The 17,028-nt window shown below is 42.6% G+C and overlaps 1 protein-coding gene across 1 annotated transcript in view; it reads right to left on the bottom strand.

Moving 5' to 3' along the window:
- RASA3 (RAS p21 protein activator 3) overlaps positions 1-16,178 on the bottom strand; it is a 164,741-nt gene extending 148,563 nt beyond the window's left edge. The window contains exons 1-2 of the mRNA XM_083801771.1: positions 16,066-16,178; positions 11,150-11,289 (exon numbers count right to left, since the gene is read on the bottom strand). The gene's annotated coding sequence lies outside the window, so the exon portion shown is untranslated. The remainder of the gene's footprint in view (positions 1-11,149; positions 11,290-16,065) is intronic.
- Positions 16,179-17,028: the final 850 nt, after the last annotated feature.

Genomic DNA, 17,028 nt, shown 5'->3' with positions numbered 1-17,028 from the left:
TCTAGCTAGAGCAGCCAAAGAAAAGTTAAATGAGGAAGGAAAGCTGGGATGGAATGTCCTGGTCACCTCCACATCCGGCGTCATTCTCTGTTTCCTCACCAGCCAAATATAACCCAGATTTGGTTCACTGCGGTATTTTCCTTTGAATCAGCAGATTCTTTATTTGTTAATTAAAGCAAAATCAGGCCAAATCTGTAGGAAAACATGGAAGCTCAGGAGCAAAGGTTACTGCCACTATATATGTATGTGGAGGTGACGTGTTATATTACCTACCTGAAAACATGGAGAATATTACTAAGAACCATAAGCAAGTAGCCATTTGATTACAAATATATATATATTTAAATGATGCTGACATTTTTTTCAACCTGAGAAGTCTGAGATTTATATATATTAATAAAGAAAAACCTCCTTCAGTAGAAAAACAGAGATGGGAGCTGTGAGGTAAATCACAGCTACCTTTCTGCAGTGTTTTCTTGTAACTTTTGAGCCCTTTAGGAATCTGATAAAAAGAACCCAAAAACAAAGGAGAAAGTTTTTTGCTCTTTCTTATCTCTTTCTTTGACGCCTACAAGCAGCATAAAATTAATCTTGCATTCTGCACCGACCAGCAGATTTTGAGTCGCATTTCAATTTTAAAAACTCGTTTTTCTTCATGAATTAAATATGGCACCTAGTAACACAATCACCGCAGCCAGGCTGGAATTTTAGTTCCAATAATACATTGATTAAACTGTGCCCCCAAGAGTTTCAGTTTTCCATACGACAAAGATTGCTTTGATTATCCCACGGCTGCATTATCTACGTATTAGGGTTTAAGCACAGCGGCGTGATTTGGCAGGCATTTGGAACCGTGCCTGTCATATACAATCCATACACATATGCACAAATTAAAGCCCATTGAGCTGGATTCCCTGGTGCCTTTCTGGAGCTCAGCTGGCATAGCTGCACTGAAAATTGGTCCCATTATCAGGAGACAGACAATCACTCCTGGCCTCCACCTCCCCCTCCCCTGGAGCTGGCTGTCCTTCGTGGCTCTGCTTGCTGCATCCTTTGTGCTCTGCCAGGGCTTTGTTGCGGGGGCTGTGGCCTTTGATTTGATCCCACCGCTCTGCTAACACCGTCAGAAACAGAAACTGGGATTTGCTGAACGGCGCGTTACTGGTAATTACTTTAATTTCGTCTCCCCGTCTCTGCCAGGCTTCTCGTGCCACGGAAGCAGGCAAAGCAGTGTTGGCTGAGCTCTTTTAACAGTCTGCACAGCACAAGTTTCCTATCACTTCTGGACTCTTTAACTTGAAGCTTATCAAAAAAACAGAATATATACGAGCTGGTTACGGTGCAAAAAAGCGGGGTGTCAACCAGGCATAGCTCCATTCCCACAAACGATGGAAACTGAGTTTGGGGGCAGCTGCTGGGGACATCTGCAGAGCACACTGCAAGCAGCTGTAGCTTGGACACCCTTACATAAACACCTATGAAAACCCACTATGAAAGGCAAGCAAAATGGGTATAACCCTCAGGAAATACTGGTTACCCACTAGTCAGAGTCCCTGCAGCTTTGCTAATTTACGGCTTTTGCAACAGTTCAAACTCCTTTTTGCTAAGCGTGTTCATACAGTCTTGAAAGCAAGCTTCCTGCATCAAGTTAAACTTCAAATTATTTCATCTTTGCTGCTGTTTTAACCTGAGTTAGTTAACTTTGGCTTACTGATTTAAGGTAAAGCTCAGATTTCTTATGGTGTTTTGCAGTGTTGTTACATCCTGTATTGCACTCCTGGAAGACACAAGCAGCCATTAGCTAGAGAATCTCATTATCCCAGCTACATCCTAAGCTAGACAAAGCATGGCTGACAGATTAATCTAACAAGGTGAGAAGATGCACAGGTTGGCAGGCAATAACCATCCAGACCATGTAACGTTCAAACTCATTGTTACTGCAGATACACGTGGGTTCAGCTCCCTGTCCATCTGATTATGCTGGAACATCAGCCAAAGCAAGCCTTACCTCAGCTGTGAAAAAAACAAAGCAGTATTTACAAGCCCTTGAAGATGTCAGCTAAAAAAAAAAAGTATAAAACATAGACTGCATTATAATGCTAATCATGAAAACCTGTGGAAGTTTGTAAATTTTCCGGTATGGGTTTAAAAAAATAAAAAGATTCATACCCACCTTTGCTAACTTCAGACAAACAAAATTCCAGCAAATGGGCGCAAGTGCATAGAGCCAGCCCAGACTTGAACCAAGATTGATTTCAAGTACGTTACAGATCCAAGTTGAATGCTTTGCACAACTCATTTCAGGCTCTGCTTTTGTGAGCTGAAGGCAAGAGCCCATTTCCTCTATGCCGAGTGCAACTAATAACAGCTGTAAAATGGTGCTGGCTGCCTGACAGGGCATAATACTTTTATCCTCTGACCTTTCTGAGGAAAGGAACAAGGTTGGCATGGATGCACACTTGCACATTTTTTCCATCATGTAACATATTATCCTGATGCAACTCATTATTACATTGTAAACACAATTTTAGTTTGATGCTCATCATCTCTCAGAATGACAAACACCTCCTACTGTGTTTAGAAATACACTTTTTTTTCTGTGTTTAGAAATACACTTTTTAAAAAATCCTGCTTGTAACCGGGTCTTCTTATAAGAAGTTTTAATCTGCATGCTGTTTCCTCCAATATTAGAAGCAGACGTTAGAGTTAGACACGTTTGGTCTGCATGTTCTGTGCAACGAACGCTCTCACTACAATATACTCAGCCTACGTGCCAAGCCCACGTGGAAGCTAAGGGAAAAAAAGAACCTGGAAATTTAAAAATCAGGTGCCCAAATAAAATATACTGTTCTCAAAGCATCCTGTGCTGTCAGGCTGAAAGCAAAACAAAACCAAACATTCCTTTGTTAGCTAGCTAAATAAATACGGTTCTGCATCTTCATTAGATAATCAAAGTCAAATTAAGATCTTTGCCTCCATTTTAAAAATGTCATTCACCTGACCACACTTGTAACAACAAGAAGCTCAAGTCACTAAAAGAGAGGAGACTGATTGCACTAGCTTAAAGCATGCAAGGGACTTGACTTTACATGCCCTTCCTACACAAAATGTACTCCCCCGGACTGCAGGATCAGGACCTTGAAGGGGAAGAGGCAGTCGCAGGGGGATCCGAGACCTTCACAGTTCTTTCACTTCTTTTCTTCATGCTCCAGGAGCTAGGTTGCCATCTGGCACGGACTCGCAGCAGCTGCACAAAATAAACTTGAGCAAACACATGGGGACAGGTGTGACTAACAATCAAATGCGGGGGAAGTACTGCATTTCAATTTATCTAACAAAAGTTCCTGGGGAGTCTGCACCTCTGAGTGCATGTTCTGTTCCACCTTTCAGCCCTAATATTTATTCTTCAACCTTAATGTCTGGAGAAGGCTTCATTCAAACCATTGCTCCAGAGAATATTTTGGGTTAAACTATTAAGATGAAGTTTTTTCCCTTATACCATGCATGGTCCTGTCAAAATAAATATATATCTAATATACCTCCAACTACAAAAGCTCGAAATTTCAATAACCAGTAAAACCCTTTGGGTCTCTCTAGTTTACTTCAATTTGAAAGCCAGCCCCCCCTCCTCTCAAATAAGCATTCTGTTTAACTTGAAATATAATTTGGCTCAATTATGCAACTGGAGAAATAAATTTATTTGTACAGAGGAAAGCCATAAACAGTTCACAAGTCAGAAAACATATTTTAGTGTCCCTGGAAAGACTGTGAAGTTACTAAGTATAGTCATCTGGTCTACAGAAGGACTGAGATCACTGTAGAACTTCGTGTATCTCTTGAAACACGTATTGAGCAAACCTCATAAATCAGAAATTTTCCCTTTATGCAACAGAAGCCTGTTCTTTCCAGGCTCCAGATGAGAAGCTTTTACCCTGTGGAAGTGAAAAGCATACCTCTTTTAAAGCCCTGCTACTTGTGACTCACTTGTATAGAATGACCCTGTTAATTTCATTGTGGCAGAAGTGTGAGGCTCTAGGAAGTGGTTTTCAAATCCTCAGCTTCTGCAAACAAAGCTAAACAATTCAATTTAGCTGAGTCCATGAGGACAGAAAGCTCGGATGCCACGCTGAGCTCATTCAGAAGGTGCTATGGGGCTGCTTCGATTCTAGAGACGAAGGAGCAGGTAAAGATGTCCCCTACACGTGGTTTTACATTTAGACAAGCCTACAAAATCTATTCCTTTTATCTACTACCCTGCTGTTGTTACAGTTAAACTACCGTAACTGCACACATGCAGCGACCGATATCTGTGGTTTTGCACAGAGCAACCCCCCTCTATGCACACAAAGAAACCACGACCCCAGGCACATCAGACTCTGCTCTCGTGTGGCAACTCCAACACATCTTGGATGCTTGGGATTGCCGTGCTTACTCTGAACAAATACACGTCCTTGAGCAGTAATCCCGGAGTGCCCTGAACACACAAGACCTCATTTAAGCCACCTGAGGGAAATGCTGCCAGAGGTGCTGTGGGTCAGGTTCTCCTTTAAACAATGAGCACAAGAAAATGAGGCACTTCTGAGCAGTAGGTCCTGCCTCCAAGATCTCTGGTCAGATTGTGATAACCCCAGTGCAGGAAAGAGGAATCTATAATTTGGTTCGATGACCCACGTAAAGTTCAGTGAGATCCCTTGTTTTCAGCCTCGGTCATTTCCTATCATCAGCTGCCAGGCAGGAGGAGTGGGAACGGAAGAAGAGCGTGCAGAAACTGGCTCTATGGAAACTGGAGCTTTCCTCCTCCAGGGGAATTCCTTACTGGCCATTTGCAAGCACAATCCAGTCTCCTGCACCAACTGAAAAATGAAATCTGATGAACGAGAGAAAGCTGGTGATAGAGACAGCACCTGGGACCTCTCTGCAAGCTGCTCCTCAGCTGCACAGGCCCGGCCTCCAGCCATACCCTGCCGGATCTGTAAGATCTCCACGCAGGTTTTGATCAAGGTCCAGATAGAAATGGAAATTTGCATGCGCCACGAGATAGCTGAACGAAGTCTGATCAAGAAGTCAACAGGTGCTGGCTTTGCCAGACCCAACGGGTGGCAGAACGCATACCGAAGGTGAGTCAGCTGGCAAGGATCACAAAGCATACAGCAGGAACGTGCAACAAAGTCTGCCGTGCTTCCACAGGAGCGCGTGAACCTAGAGGCTAGAACGACCAAGCCAGCAGTTAGAAAAAAAAGTACCTCTGGAGACTCGTGCCAAACCAACAGAAATGCCACTTACATTCTTACTGCTAGCATCCAAATAACCGATCACATTTCATCACGAAGAAACACGTTGCTATTGCCCGAGGCCAGTGCAGAATCTACTAAGGAACCAAATAGGAACAAATGAGATATTAAGTCTGAACTTGATGAGCAGCATTCCAGTTCCTGCCATATTTTTTGGTGAGGCGTGTTTTAGGAAGGCAGATTATTCTGTGAAATTTGTTACTTTTTTTGGTAAAACGTATCTAACTGTAGCACAGTGCAACCCAAAAGACAGGAGGGGAATTACACCTCTGGCCTTTAAAGGACAGGTAAAGGGGTCGAGATTAACACACTGAGAAACACATCTCAGAGTCTCTCTGACTGCCCTGAACTTATTTTGGTAGAAAGGAATGAGCAAGTACAAATGCTCACGTGCACACCTCCTTGCAAGCGCTGGGAGCCAGGATAAATTGAGAAATACCACAGGCAGAAATGAAATGAAGTAATTTCAAGTGCATATTAACACAAGGCTCGTGAGGCTTGCTTTGAAAGGCTGTATTGTATAAAACATGGTACTCACTCTTAGCCCAGGTAAAATGTCATTGTGGTACAAGCTGTTTTGCTATCAATATGAAGAGTGAAGTATGCTAGCATTCTCTTCACCAGCTCACATGCAGAATCAGATAAAACAACTTAAATCACTCCTACAGTAAAGGCAGTCAGTCATCATAGCTACAGTAATGTTACTTCTCTGTTTTCTAAACGCAGTGAAAAATTATCCTCAGGTTCTCAGGGCACCGTGAATTAAATTGCTAAGGGATAACAGACTACCAGCATTTCTAGGATTCATTACACATGGCCCCGTTCTCTCTAGAAGGTCCCTGGGCAGCTCTTCCATCTCCTTCCTGTCTATGTTGGGGGTTCAATATACTTCTCCCTCCTCGTCATATTTATTTCCTTCAACAGTATTGTTTCTTTCCTATCTGAAAATAAATTAGTCACAGGGTTACCACGTAAGATTTTGAGGGTGGATGAGTTAAGGATCCTACCAGCTGTCCATCAAAAACATTTTTTTTTTTGTAATATAGACATCTGCGGAAGTGCTTGAAGCAGTGATTGCCTCTCGTTTCCAGTCTCTAATGCCCAAACCATTACAGTTGTGCCCGCTGGCGCCTAAAACATTCCCTAAAATATTTGCATTGATTGGACATAGCTTTTAAAAACTAACATATCCAAGCTGGCAGACAGATAATATTAGCTGTGAGGCCTCACAACCTTGACCAGCAAACAAAATAGAGGCATCAGAGCAAAGCCTTGCTGTAAATGGCATGCCACAGGTTCAGCGCTCCTCACAGCAACGAAAACCACAGGTTGCAGACACTTTGGGGCCGGGCTCCATTTTTTTTCCTGCTCATGTCACTTTCGGTTCAAAAATCTCTAAAAATCAGAAAAGCTAGTCAGCTGTTCACCTGCTGACAGTTGCAAAACGCCAGGACCACCCGAAGCTTCCCACCCCAGCATTTACACCCAGTGCTATTCTTTCACCCTCCTTGGTGCTGAACAGGAACAGGAGAGACACGAGGAAAACATTAGTTAGGAGCCACTTGTCCGACGTGTAGCAAGCACGTGCTCTTGTGCTTTGCAAGCAGACCTTGTCAAGTCTCACGAGTGAAAAGCAGGCATCTGACCTCCATCTCAATTCATCTCTGCAGCTCTCCTCCTCCAGACCGGCGGTCCTGGAGCAGAAGAGAGGCGGTTACACCACGAAGCAGCCAAGGCCGTGCCTCCCACCAGGTCTCTCCCCTCTCTCCCTCCGACAAACAAGCAGAAAGGACCCACGACGGCAGAGATGCTTTCTAGGGTTGCAGCCCTCCCCTGCAGCACATCTTGATCATATAGCATGATATTACTGAGGAAAGACATACGACCCAAAGAGGCGTGCCCTCGCGGTGCAAGCCGGTGCCTGCAGCTTCCCACACTTGAACAAGATGAAAATAATAAAGGCTATAGAAAGCTTTCTAATTTCCCATGCAGCTCTGGAGAAGGACTTGAAGCTGATGCAACTCCCTTCTCTCGTTAGGCTAAAAACCAGAGGAGATTATTTCCAAACCTAAAATACTTGTGAAGAATTCATTAATCACTGATAGAAAATAAAATACCCAAGGAGCAGGGCTGTGCCTGCCAGGAGCTGACGGTACCAGTCCTGCAGGACACCCTCAGCCCCTGCTGACTGGTGTGGCTCGGTGACACTCCAGGTCCTGTGGAGCAGGGTGCTTGGTCCCATGGACACAGATGCGGCTGTTTCTCTCAGTCTGCTCGTCACAAAAAGACTGGAACTGTTTGTAAGATCATTGAACGCAGCGACAAACGAGCGCGGCAGGCCGCAAACACAAGTTATGCCTTTGTAAAGACGGCTCACAAATCAGAAGATAGATCTTTTCCCTTTCCCTAGCTGAATCTTGGTTTCTATTTGTTTATCTTCCTTCAGATGAAATAAAAAAGACAGAAATAAAATACGTCCAACTCTTGAAAGAGCCAATATACGGATGCGAGGCGCACAGGTTCTCTTTGCAAATCAACCGCCCCAAGGCTCGTTAAATTGGGTCTAACAGTGACCCCTAGTGTTGGTCGGCAGCACCATGGCTTCCTGTTGGAGGATTACTTCAGTTTATCAAAAATAAAAATAACGATAAAAAGATAACCCACCTGCAAAAACTTCTACTGGCATATATTATGGATATCTAGATGAGATGTAAATGGCAGATGTGTTGATGACACTTTATTTCAACAATGTCTCACCATACAATTCTCTTTTGTTGTTGTTTTGTTTTTCAGTCGGACCTATTGCTACAAACGTGATTAATATTTGATCTTATTATTCATATGTATACATTATTTACAATAGGCAAAATGTCACAGCATGATGATAAATAGCACAACATGTCATGGCACAATATCTATTTCGGCAATAGCTGGGGTGTGTATTTGGGGATTTCAAAGGATATTAAGCGCTGGCTAGCTATTTCTGCTGAGATCCATTTAGGGCTACCAGAAAGGAGAGCTTGAGCTGTTTCTAAAGAGTGGAGCAGCAGAGTAAAAGGCAAGGAGAGAGGAATCTGGAAATTAAGTAGAAAAGAAACTCCAGATTCTAGGCATGATGGCTGCATTAATAAACATACTTGCATAGCAAAATGAGGCTTGAGAAGACCATCAACTTTATGACATTTTTTCCTAAAGAGAAACATTAAAGACAACGGGTACAACTCTCCATTCACTACAATTATCTTTGCAAACCCAGATTAAACCATGTGTAGCCATAACCTCATGTAAAGTGTCTGGTTTGACGTGAACTTAACCAGGACTTCCATTAGCAAACCACAAATAAATAGAGAATGAGCAAATGAAAACACAGCAAAACAAGCAGCTAATTAAGAGCCTGAACTTGTAATGGGTGGAGCATCATCGTCAGTACTGACTCCGGGGCAAGTAGATGGGGCCATGCTTCACAGACACGAATGCTTGAATCTGCATTCATTGCTCAGCTCAAGCTCGCGGTGCTGAGCTTCAGTATCCATTTTGCTATTTCACGCATCAAAAGTATGCAGTTCCCAACCTTACTGATTGGTCGTTTGAAGAAAAGTACACGAGATCATCACTATGTTAAGAGCTAAGTCAGTTCTTGAAAACAGAGGGTAAAACTTCTAAAAATGCTGTTTAAAAAAGTGCAAAACAATGGACAAACCAACAAACCAAGCTGGAGCTAACTTGCCAGGGAAAGAGAAGTAATTTTATCCCTACAGCACTGACGTGCAATCTTGGCCCATTAGCTTCAACAGCAACAGAATTTCATTAGTGGTTCTTGCTTTCTCAGTAGATAGTCTCAGCTATAACAAGGATTTTTTTCTTTATTTTCATTTACTGTTCTTCCCTCAGAAGCGCTGTATAATTTTTCTCATTGCTGATGTTGCCATCAATCAGGTTCCCAAGTTTTCCTCTACGTTCCAATGCCAAGCTTAGTCAATATGGATAAATAACAGTTATTTTGGGACCAGAATACCAAAATACATTCTTTTTCTTTCATATAAAAGTTTTAAAATAGACCTAATCTGTATTTCATGTTTGACACTTACATAGAAATTTGGATCAATCGAAAAGTTGGATATGAATTATTTTTTTGAATCACTACCTAATACATATCTTCACACATGTATTAGACCTACTTCGTAAAATAAACTACAAATGAGAGAGAAAGAGAATGCAATAACAAAGTTACAACAAAGAACAGTGTTTTAACTCTGCAGCTACTGACAGCTCAAAACATCTCTTCATCTCCCAGTATCATTTTCCACTTATAGAAAGGATCAATTTGTAAGTTTTCCATTTTTCAAGAGACAGCAGAAATTCACACATGCAGACACAAAAATCAATCAGGTGATTCGAGACAAAAGCTGTACAGTAACCAGGAGTTACTTTAACACTAGAGGGCAGGAGAGCATCTTTTAAATCCAAGTCTTACAGTTCCAACTGTTAAATCTTCACTTGGCTACCACAAGAACTCCTCTTTGGTCAGGTGACAAAATGGAAACAAGATATTTCCATTCTTATGGACTACTTACATGTGGTAAAAGTATCACGATTTTTATTCCCATATACGAGCACAAGGAAAGCAGCACCAACTGGAGCTGAAGAAATTAACTTGCAATGAAGCCATTTAACTTACGCAATCTGTACTGGCAGACTTAGCTCATGTTTAGTTAGCCTTCTCCTCCCCCGAAAAGGAATTTTAAATATTGTCCAATGTATCATAGCCAACTGTAAAGGGTTCTTCAGATTCAGTGGGCTTCCTTCCATGCTCATACAGAGAACCACCAGGTTCTCCTCTCACAACTAATTTCTTTGATACGGATAGTCAAGACTAACAGCCTCTCTTGGCTCAAAAGCATCTCTGACTTGTACAACGAAGATGTGATATTACTCAGCCTCAGTGAGAATTTGCATCTTTGACAGAACAAAGTAGTATTTACTTATTTATAAGATGCAGAGACATGCATAACTGTTTGTTACATCAGAGCATTTTTTAAATCTGCAAATTGGCACTAAAACAAAGAAACAAAAAACAGTTTGGAACTGTAGATTAGCAACTGCAGTAGTCAGCACTATCTTAACACAGGAGTCCACGGGACCCCTGCTGGATGAATCACAGAGTCAACAGTCAGTCAAGAGAAAAAGCACGCTTGGTTCTCACCCTTACACAAGTGTCTAGGGATGCCAAAAGAAGAGGGGATTCACACTATGAGCACAAATCTGTCAAAATGCAAATATGATTATGCAAACTGCCCGATGCACCTGCAAGACCAGTTGTTGCGATGTATCTAATACTTAGATAACACGTGAGTTTTTAATCTCCTTTTCATGGGAACTTTTTTTTTTTGCTAAAAAAATTCTTCGAAACAGTGAAGCGCTACTCTGACATACTTGCTAATGGATACAAGGCTCAGACGAGGACCACAAAGTGATTAAAGCAGCTCTTTGGTTTGGAAAAAAAAAAAAAAGAAAAAATAATAGAAGTTCTTGCAAGAGATTCAAGAAATGAAGTTTAGCATCTCAGAAGAGTTGATGATTAGTGAAAAATACTGTTTTCATCTCCTGAAATGCAACTCTCATTCATTTCAGCAGAACAACAGAATTGTATAGGAAAATGCAAACTCTATATGCTATTATCATCATGTATTTGGAAACCTATAAGCTGCACAGTGACTGCAAGAAAATTAGTTAAAAGACAAAATTCAGAGGGTAATGATAAAAGACAGCAATAAATACGGAAAAAACCCCACTCTCATTCCAAAGATATTACAAAATTGCTTTTCAAGGAAGCTAAAAGTTGAGGTACATATACTTACATTCCTTGCAGATGTTTTCTGGTTTGCATGCATTGCACCTCGCTCAACCACTGATTCCATTTCTCTGCGGAACCAAAGGATGCATCCACCATGGTATAACGTCTTCGTGTAAGAAGGTTGAATCTGCCTGGGGCAGCGACCTGAGAAAAGTGAAAGTTGTTTTCTGCATGCAATTGTTTCAAACATTGCATCTTAGTAACAGAATAATCAAAATCCGTATTTGTTTGGAAATGCCAACAGACTGGATGTCATGGTAGTTAACCAACCAGAAAGTGTGCCCTGGATTTACTTGTCTGTGCTGGTGGTTAACTGCAGTGGTGAGCAGTCCTCGTCCACAGCTAAGGGAGATCAGCACCGAGCTGTGCACCTGCTCCAGCTATGGTCCCTGCAATACGTGCTAGGTCACATAGTCAAGAGAGAAAGTTTCCATATTACTCAGTATTTCACCATCCTAAAACCTAAACAGCAAATTTTCTAAATTAAAGAAGCAGACACAGTTCTGTAATACACAATTATATGCACACTCCAAAGTAAACATTTTTTTTGGACTTAAAATTAAAGGTTAGGCTGAAAACTACCACAGAAACATCTCCAATAAGAACTATGCCCCGAGCTCCAAAGCTCTTAAAATGTCAGAGCACGTGTATGTTACATTACTTGTAGTTCTCAAGCATGGTCTGCTTCCTCCCTTCTCTCTGCATCCAGTTATCTGACTTTTCCTGTACCTGTGCTGTATTGAATAGCAGGAGCTACCATTATGGCACGCAATTTTTGTTATTGTTGTTGTTCCAAATTGCTCTGCTGCAGCTCCGAGCATGAAAACATGCACACATAATCCGCCCCTCTATATCCTTCAGTTCTGGATAATGGAGGAGTAGAGGAGGAATGTATTTTTAAAAGGTCAGGCTGCCAAGTCCCACTACAGGGAGGACTCTGCAGACTCTTATGGGAAGCTACGTACCTAGGCCACGTGTAGATACACTTCAGGATTCAACTGCTTAACCACAGACAGCAAGGGTCAGTGTAGGTTTTGCTCTGATCCTCTGCAGCAACTCAGACACTACTCAAATATGATCACAATCCTACATTTACAGAACTGAATCAAGCCCCTAGAGTTAGATTCCATTCAATATTAAAACACATACATTTGGGTAACTATGAGGTAGGTGTTTAAGCTCTCGTTCTAGTCAGTAGAAATCTAATTAATACATTAATGGACTCCAGAGAGCAAGACAGTTTCCCCTAATGAAGACACCTACACGTGGTCAGCTGAATTATTGTCTGTGCTCCTCTGAAAAAGGAAACCTCCAGGGAAACGGCAAAATCCAGACTGGTGGTAAAGCAAGCCAGGAGTGTTTCATTGACTCCGTGTACATCCAGCTCAGCTCATCACCTTTACTATTTTTGGATGATGCCTCCCCTCTTGGGGCTTTATGTAGCCATATTACTTTGCATACTGGCCAACATAACCAGTTCAGGCACGTCTCAGAAGATATCTAAGGGATATAGGATTTAAAAGAAAATCTCAGTGAAGCAGAAACTAACTCTTAGGACTAAGTCTTACTTCCACATTACAATTTCTTTAAGCTTACGTACAGAGGAACCTATTGTAGCCAGTAGTATAGTTTTGTAATAAAAGTTGCTTTTTACAGTGCAAATATTTATTTTGCAGGTTAAAACTTACCCCAACGGTTTTACATTTTATTGTGAGCAGCAGGAAGAAGTAAAATAAAATTGTATTTTCTTTATAGCCTTAAAACAGATTTCTCTGTTTACTTTTGAGCAAGAAAGATTAAACATCCTTATGCTCATTGTTGGCACCTCTGGTAACCATACTGGACTAATACTGCACATGTGAAAGAGAGAAATCAGCTTGAAAGCCTCTTCTAAAATTAAACTCTTGGAAAAACTGAAGGCGAATGTGATTTTGGTTATTCTGACAAGAGCAATAGGACTCACTGGAATGAGTGCCCTCACCCTGCACTCACCACTACCACACCAAATCAAAACCTGCCGCAGAGGACAAATCTAAATACCAAGATTCCTTATTTTAGGAAAAAAAAAAATCAGCAATGGGTCTGCATCATCTGGATAACCACAGGCAGTGAAGTATCCTGTGAGCAGCAGACCCTACAAGGCCTAATTTCCTATGGACTAGGTCATGCATCCCCATGAGCTACTCGCCAAGCCCCAGCTTCCCTTCCTCCACAACACCATCAGTCCCCACCTCCCATCTCCTTCAAGACTGTTTTCACACCCTCTGGCTGTGATCCCGAGCTATGTGTATGCCCACTGGACTGCTGGCAGGCCAAACAGAGCAGATAACTACTTAGTTCAGGCTGCAGCCTCCCCCTGGGGGAAAGGGGCACTTGCCTAAGCTACCCACTGACTTTCACAAAACTTGCTGGAAGTATCTTTGCTATTGGAGACCTCTGTTTCTTCGTCAGACTTGCTGGACAAGGGTTAACATGAAGAAAGATGCTGTGGAAGAAGCAGAACTAATATACAGTGCGGTTGTGTAAGTAGAAGTTAAGAGAGTGAAAAATTAAAGACATTTGGTGTAATTATAGATTGCTTTCTTGACAGCTTGTGCAGTTCATGGTGGCCAACAAATAATACAACATCTACATACAGAAAGAAATGTCAAGCTATTGAGGCTAAAAGTAAAAGAGATGGTACTTTTTCTATATGGAAAGGCAAGAATTCTGGAAGCTAGTTGAAGAAAGCTGTTGGGATACATGACAAAGCCAATGGTTTCGCTTTCCAGTCCTTCTCCATCTCTGTGCATGCCACAGATGCTCCCAGTTTGATCAAGTTCATCCCACTTTTGAATTCCCTTTTTTTAGACTAATTCAAAATCAAAATAACACTGTTTTCCATCTCCCTGCCCCAAAGCTTAGCCACTCTCCATACAGCAGAGAGGAGCTGCACCAGGGGAACAGCTCAGATGCTCAGTTATGAAGTGGGGCCTGCAAAGGGTCGCACCCTGGTGGGCCTGTGGCAGTTACACGTGGGGTTGCAGACAGAAGCTCAGATGGGTTTGGGGTTGCAGCGATCATGAGAGGAAAAGCTTCAAAACTAGAGCAGTAAAAAGGTTGCTGTCACACACCACGGTCACGCAAAACTGTTGAGGCTGTCAGGGCCCTCTGGAGGCCACCAGGCCCAAGCCCTGCCCCAGCAGGGCCACCCAGCGCAGGCTGCCCAGGCCCATCTCCAGGCGGCTTTGGAAGGCCTCCAAGGAGGAGACCCCACAGCCTCTCTGGGCAGCCTGTGCCAGGGCTCCTCACCCCCACAGCACAGAAGTGCTCCTGGGGCTCAGAGGGAGCCTCTTATCTGGACAAAGTCAGGGGCTGTTTCTGAAACTGTCCCAGAAAACCGAACACCTGCCGCTGGGGAGTTTCAGGCAACCTCTCTCACCACAACACAGTCCTCTTTTCCAAAGCACCTAACGAACCACCTCACTTCAGTGCTCAAGCCAGAAAAAAAAAAAAAAAAAAAAAAAGAAAAAAAAAAGAAGAAACTTTTACAACATAAAAGAAAACATTTTCACATAAAAACACAAAGTGAACATACACACCAGTGTTATAAATGACTGAGTCCCAAATAGGATTACAATCAGAGTTTACAATTTATTAAACGAATAGAGGCAAGCAAACAGCGCTGGGTGCGCCGGGAGTCTCTGCTCCACCGGGACGCACACCCGTTACGTAAGGCATCTAATTTTTTATACTCCTAGGCTAATACATATTTATTACTACTTCTAAAAGAGGCAAGGTTATTATAATTGGTTTCCCGAATCCGACGTCCTTCCAGGTGCACCTGCTTATCAGTCTCTGTTACTTTCTCGGGGGCCGCTCGGACAGGGAGACAGGGAGGCTCATATTCTTCCTCCTTATCTAGTGGTCTCTTGGCCGGCTGTCAGAAGTTACTGCACATTCGTGCAAAGTCAGCAGTTTTTCTCCGAAGAAATCCCTTTGTTCTCTTCTCGCCTAAACCCAGGCCTCAATGTTAACCCTTCAAAACCCCTTAGTGGCACGAATTGCTGGACCATTTCTTACACCAGTTTACATGCACAAACATCAAGTTGATTCAGGAAAATAAATAAATAAAAGCAGCAGGAAGCTGCTTGCTAGTACAAGAATACCGTACCTATAGATATTTTTAGAGCAAAGGGAAAAAAAAAAAAAAGGTTCTCAACACAGCAAAATATAGAAAGCTTGACAATGTGAGAAAGTTTTAATATGACTGTGGAGCTCTCTCCTTCCTCTCAAGATTTAAGAGATTACAGTGCAAATTTGTAAAGCAGTTTTTAACGGACTCTCCATACTTCCACATCTACAACTACTATCAGCAAAGCAGTTGGTATATCAACAGCACTTAACCATTAGAAGAGTTTAGAACATCACTACTTTTGAACTTGAAAGAGAAACTTACATATTTCTGCAACTACTTAAAATTCAATTTCCCTCCAGTTTATACCTTGTATAATTTTTAAGCTTCAGCCACGGGTTCACGAAGACCTTGCTGTTCACAGCGCCGTGTGTCAGCCCTGTTTGCCCACACACCTCCACCACTCCCAGTGTACAGATACTCTTTGAACAACAAGCTACTTAATGATCTTCATGGTGAGAGCTCCCCTTCGCAGAAGTAGGTCTGGATCCCACCTGCCCAGAGCCCCCTGGAGCAGCACTGTGTGAGCCTCCCTGTGCAGCTCGGGCAGCGATTTCGCAGAGCTGCCACCCCAGAAGTACCTCGCTTGGAGAAGCCAAGCTTTCAGGAGGACACGAGAAAGCAGCACATAACACATGGGCATTGCAGAGCAACCTGAGATGCCGTACTGATTTGACAACATTGAGAGCTAGAGATATAAAGTAATAACATGTTCTGCATGCATTTCTGTGCCTCAGCTTCCTCACCTCCTTGAGCCTCCCCAGGATGCTGCAGGTGACAGATCCTCCGCATGCATCAGACCAGCTCCCCATGGCTGTGGCTGCTCTTCACCCTCACCACCCCAAGAGCAGTCTCTTCTCTTCCAACCCCCACACTTCCTGTGTATCTGTTTTTTCTTCCCCAACCAAAACTTTTTGTCTTAGAGGTTAGCACCAGCTCCTAACGTTTTTTGTCCTGTTGAGATATTTGAGTCCACCTTGCTTTTCTTGAGTTTCTGCAGCTGCTGCCTTGGTATCTGACTCTTGAAGGAAACCACTGAGCTCTGGGAAGTTACCCCTATACCTGGTCTTGGAGGGAAACGTGCCACCTATGAGCAAACTGTGAGCTCCACCACTCAGTAGCTTCTAAATGGTATCAAAATCTCAGTTAAACTTCTTTTATTGTACATAAAAAGATCCACAAACTTAACAAATGCACATGCTGTTGACCATACTAATTTCAAGGAGCTCTCAAGCCAACAAGTGCAATCATAAGAAGCCACAGGTTTCACAGAGCTGGACGTACAATGCTTGATTACATCGGGTCGTCTGCCGAAGTAGGGTAAGAAGGCCACAGAGCTTTTTGGGCAGCTAAAGAGGTCTTCTGGGAAGCCAAACACGATGGTAATGCTCATCAGATGGCAATGGTGGGTCTAAAGATACCGCTAATGAAATGATCAGTCTGCTTATTGCATAAGCTAATGGGAAGGTGAGCAAGAGTTTGCTTTCCTCAAAGTCTCAGCTACTGAAACGGGAAAAATAGCAGATGTAAAAAAAAAGCAGCTGAGTAAAACAAAGCACAGTAAGTTTTACTGCAGTTGTAAAATGTGTTTCTGCCATCTGCAGCAAACGCTGTCAGCAATGCTAAGGGAAAAATAGCCCTGAAGGAGCGACTTGTGAGGTGAAAATCTAACCTGGTTAACAACAGGAGGAGACCGCTGAAATCAAACA

The sequence above is a fragment of the Anser anser genome (genome assembly GCF_964211835.1).
Source record: "Anser anser genome assembly, chromosome: 1".
In the NCBI taxonomy this organism is placed as follows: domain Eukaryota; kingdom Metazoa; phylum Chordata; class Aves; order Anseriformes; family Anatidae; genus Anser; species Anser anser.
Note: the sequence above shows the minus strand (reverse complement) of the source record. Positions and strands in the feature narration are given on the sequence as shown.